Here is a 5,711-nt window from a genome sequence, read left to right on the forward strand (position 1 = left end):
TTCGTGGTGGGAGAGAGACTCCGTCGCCGAGTACTATCATTCACCCCGGTGAATGAACGTCTAGCCACAATCCACATCAAAGCGAGGTTCTTGAACATATCGCTGCTTTGCGCCCACGTCCCGACGGATGATCACATCGTCTATGTGACCAAAGATGCCTTTTATGAGTTCTTGGAGCGCACTTATGAGAGCTTCCCCCGCCACGATGTCAAAATCGTGCTTGGCGAATTTAGGTAGGCAAAGAAGGTATCTTTGGCACTACGATCGGTAGATTCAGCCTCCACGACGAAACATCCCCAAAAGGGTCGAGGTTGATCGAGCATAAGAAGATACATTAAGCTACTTGGCTGTCTCCGAATCGAAAAACCACCAACCAGATTGATCTTGTTGTGATAGACGGAAGACACGTCTGCAGAGTTTTAGATGTGCGTGCGCTCCGAGGTCCTAACATCGACTCGGACCACTATCTTGTTGCAGCAAAGATTCGCACCTGCCTCTGTGCAGCAAACAACGCACGCCATCAAACACAACGAAGGTTCGACGTCGAGAAGTTGCAATCACAACAGACAGCCGAACGATTTTGTACTCGGCTTGCACTCCTGCTCTCTAAGAGCACTCGTCAACAACTCGGTATAAAGGAACTGTGGGACGGCATTTCAAACTCCTTACGTATAGCTGCAATCGAAACTATTAGTTTTCGGAAAGCGCAAATGAACAGCTGGTACGACGAGGTGTGCCATATCGCAGCGGAGAAAAACAGGCTGCCTACCTCGCAACGTTACGATCGACCACAACACGTGCGGGATGGGATAGATACCGAGAGTTTCAGAGGGAAGCGAGACGCATTTCCAGATAGAGGCCGCAATGCATGAGTACGAAGAGCTTGATAAGCTGCCCGAAAGGGTTTCACGAGCGGAGTATACTCTTGTAGAACCCCAAAGGTGATCCAGTCACCGATGCACAGAGTGTTCTTTAAATTATGGAGGGAACACTTCTCCAACCTGCTGAATGGCAGTGAACGCACAAGGCCAGGAGAAAGCGAACCCGATTTCCCAATCGATGACGATGGAGTAGAAGTTCCATTGCCCGACCATAAAGAAGTTCGAATAGCAATTACCCGCCTAAAGAACAAAAAAGCGGAGGGGGAGGATGGATTGCCGGCCGAGCTACTCATCAGCTTCTTTGTAAAATATGGTCGGACGAAAGCATGCCCAACGATTGGAATTTAAGTGTGCTATGCCCAATTCTTAAAAAAGGAGACCCCACAATCTGCGGCAACTACCGTGGGATAAACCATTTCAACATAACGGTTCTATCGAGCGTATTATGTGAAAGATTAAATCCACCGTCAACAAACTGATTGGACCTTATCAGTATGGTTTTAGATCTGGCAAATCAACAACCGACCAGATATTCACCTTGCGCCAAATCTTGGAAAATACCCGTGAAAGGGAATCGACACACACCACATCTTCGACGATTTCAAAGCTGTTTTCGATAGCACAAAAAGGAGCTGCCTTTATGCCGCGATGTCTGAATTTGGTATCCCCGAAAAACTAATAAAGCTGTGTAAGCTGACGTTGAGCAGCGCCAAAAGCTCCGTCAGAATCGGGAAGGACCTCTCCGAGCCGTTCGATACCAAACGAGGTTTCAGACAAGGCGACTCCATATCGTACGACTTTTTCAACCTGCTTCTGGAGAAAATAATTCGAGCTGCAGAACTAAATAGAGAAGGTACCATCTTCTACAAGAGTGTACAGCTGCTGGCATATGCCGATGATATTGATATCGTCGGCCTCAACACTCGCGCCGTTAGTTTTGCTTTCTCCAGACTGGACAAGGAAGCAAAGCAGATGGGTCTAACAGTGACCGAGGGTAAGACGGAATATCTTTTGTCATCAAACAAACAGTCATCGCACTCGCGACTAGGCTCTCACATCACTGTTGACAGTCATAGCTTTGAAGTTGTAGATAATTACGTCTACCTTGGAGCCAGCGTAAACAGGTGCTACTTCGGACTGAGTAGGCAATTGGAAAGCAAAGTCCTCTCTCGACAAACAAAAACCAAACTTAATAAGTCACTAAAATTCCCGTCCTGCAATATGGAGTAGAGGCTTGGGCGATGACAACAACTGATGAGTCGACGAGAGAAGAGTCGAGAGAAAAGTTCTGCGAAAATTTATGGTCCTTTGCGCGTTGGCCACGGCAAATAACTCTTGCCTGCAGGTGCCACTTTGGTATCGGCGGGCAATTGTGGAGTAGTTCTCTTTCTCGACTCACAAAAGTAACGGTCTGCAAGATGCGTTCCAAAGTAGACTTTTTGAATCTAGCGCCCCTGGTGGCGCTATCTTTGATGATGTGTTAGAATATGCTATCTTTGTTGTTTATCCAGAGAGAATTTCATGACATTTCATTGATTGAAAGTAAAGCCATTGCGTTATAAGTGTCACATGAGTGGTTTCAACGTTTTCAAAGAGGTCATAAGGACATAAATGACGATCAACATGTGGGCCAATCAAAATCCGTGATCACCGGAAATTCCGTCATCAAAAATCATCATTGAAGTTCATGGAAATGGAATTGTGCATCTCCAAAACATCGATTTATCGCATTTTGACCGAACATTTGGGCTTACGATAGGTGTGTCCACGGTTTGTTCCGCACAAAATGAGTGACGACCAAAAATTGCTCAGATTCCAACATTTGAAAAACATATTGTTACCGATTAGTTGACTAAAAATCTCAATTTAACCATTAACCACACGCACCTAATATGGCACCATGATTTCTTCTGTTTCGAAAAAATTAATTTGCTCATGAAAGGAAAGCGTTATGCAGACGTTGACGCCATTCAAAAGGCTTGCACCGGCATACTAGCGGCCATACCGGCCAACGAGCTAAAACATTCATTTGGCATGCTTTTGGACGGTGCAGGAACCTGTGTTGAAGCAGAAGAAGACTATTTTGCACAAAATAAATTGATTTTGCCGAAAAAACATTTGTTCTGTTTTTTTTTTTAAGTCCGGTTTACTTTGACAGATTCGACTCGGCGTGGGGCGTCATAAGAAGACACTTGTTGGAAAGAAGTCGAAGAGCAACAACCATCGAAGACAGGTCGACTGCTGTAAAATTACGCAATTCGTTTGTACTGCTCATATGTATTGTACCAATATCCAGAAGTGGAATCGTATCGTTACGCTTAGATGATGCGTGACACTAGGCATCCGTCAGTCCGCGCATTAGAGGAGACTTAAATGTCTTTTCCCTCCCACGAAGTAATACTTAGTCGGCGGTTCCGTGGTAGAGTCTTAAATTGGGAGTAGGTCAAGTTTAGCGGAGCAAAGCTTGGCACCCCGGCTTTCCATGCTTCCCCTACTATAAAAAAAAACCCTATTTCTGTGATTTTGAAATAAAATTTCTTTGTTTAAAATATGTGAGCACAAAACTTTTCTGTTTTCATATGTGAGCTTTCTTCAGTATATACCAGAGGACCCGTCTACGCTTTACTGTGGGAGACCTATATAGTATTAGTACTATTACTGTCTTCAATATGATTTCTATTAGTTAGATTATAGCGATTAGTTTAATATATATAGCATTTTTGTGAAGCAACTTGTGTTGTTAAAATGGGTGATATAAGCATTTCGTGCGTTAATAAAAATTGCTTTTTGGGGGAAAATACTGTTTAATTTGGCGCCGTTAGGGGGGAACTCTGTGTAAAGTGGATGCCGCGCAAGTTCATAATCTAACAAAAACCACGAATTTCTGACTCTGAGAAGTGTTTGAGTGCTCTTTAATCATAATAAAACATAATTTTTGCGTTGGTGTGTGACAATAGAAATACAGCTTCATCATCACACACTGAAGTCCAATCCAGACATTATAGTGGACTGCACAAGATGAACCGGTCTTCAAGCACGGAAAGTCGAAAAATTCGGCTGGCAACGTTATAACATCAGTGTTTTGGAATGCACGTAAAATATTATATATAGACAGATAACTGAGCCAGATATAATACATTTACGTAGAACCGCGGCCTACGAGGCGCTTTTTATTTGTAGTAAACGTAAATAACAAAAAAATGTTGTTGTGGGATATCCATAAGAGATAGACATATACCATCGCGGAGCGTTTGCAGCGCAAGCGGAAAAAAATTGGTTATTTTCGACATCACATCACATTTTTATTGTTTTAATTATTGTTATTACTTTTTTTTTTTTTTTTGGTTTTTTGAAGAATTGAAATATTCAAATGATTCCTACAAACATGAATTTTTAACAAATGTTTATGATTTGACATATAATTTTTGTATTTATGAAATATATTGACTTTTAACATAAAGGGATAAAAAGTATCCCTTGGTCTTACCCTGGTTCTAAGCTATCTGCCCACCAATTTTCAGACAAATCGGTTCAGCCGTTCTTGATCTTTATGAAGTACATAAAGTGCATTGCATTATTTACGATGAGTGAAGTTATTCAACAAACAAGTTCCATTAAAATTCGTGTGCGGAATCAAATTTCAGTTACCGAAACGTTCAGAATTTTGGAAAAGGTGTTCGGTGATAGTTGTTTGTTTCGAGCAAGTGTTTTTGATTGGACGCATACTGCATACATTCTTCGTGAGTTTTTCACCAAATTGTTAACCAATATCATATCTTACGATACTTTTTCATAATAGTTCCCTAGTTCTGGAGATATCTACCAATAAAAATTAAGTTCTTTAATGATATTCACAGTATTTCGAATAAATTATTTCACAAAACTATAATTACGAGTACAATATAAGAAGACATTTTCCAGATCGAACTACTGTAGCATATAGCTGCCATATAAACTAAACTATCAAAATTAAGTTCTTGTATATACAAAGGGTAATCCAATATTGTCTAAAACAATGATATAATACTTAAAGGAACCTTCCGGATCATACTACTGTATGATATACATAGCTGCCATGTAAACTGAACGATCAAAATTAAGTTCTTGTATGGAAACTTTTCAAATTTAAACTCTAAGAACTTCTACTTCTATGGAAGCAAAACGCTGCTAAGCGAGGCTAGCCCACCCAGTTTTCTGTCATAGACACCAGGCAAGAAATACTCCCTAGTCGTTTGTTGGCGCAGAAAGGCACGAAACAGTTAACGTAATCGTAAGTAGTATTACGCCCTGTCGCATATCCAGTTGCATATTTCACTTTATTCTTCAACAACATGTCCTTTTATGAGCTTTGACGATCGTCGGGATACCTAGCGGCTAGCGACATGAACGTATCCGCGCCAAGCCACTCAAACCGTTGAGTGCACTCATTTCCGGTGGCATGCCATTTTATGCGTTCAACCAAGCCCATCGTACTACTCACTCACTTGCAACTTACAATCACAGTCACTACTCCCAGCCACGCGGTTCAGAAACGTGCCTACCTGCTCTTAAGCACGCTCCATGCACGCTTAAGCCATGCCTTCTTTTTATGTGTTAATGTCAAAGCTTGTTGTTTGTCTGTTATCTACCGTCTGTCGTCTGCTGTTGTGTAGTTCGCATACGCTTGAATTTTAAATGAGATGTTATCATTCACACGACAAACGTAGTGATAATTTTTTATAATTCTCTGCCAGTGTTTGAAGAGCGCGGTTGATAAGTTCTCTACATTTCTATACACTCTTTTGTAGCATTTTGTTGTGCAAATTTATTTTCGTGTTCTCGTTTTTCGCC

Source organism: Bactrocera latifrons, unplaced genomic scaffold (genome assembly GCF_001853355.1).
Source record: "Bactrocera latifrons isolate USDA-ARS-PBARC rearing strain unplaced genomic scaffold, ASM185335v1 scaffold_408, whole genome shotgun sequence".
NCBI classification, from domain to species: Eukaryota; Metazoa; Arthropoda; class Insecta; order Diptera; family Tephritidae; genus Bactrocera; species Bactrocera latifrons.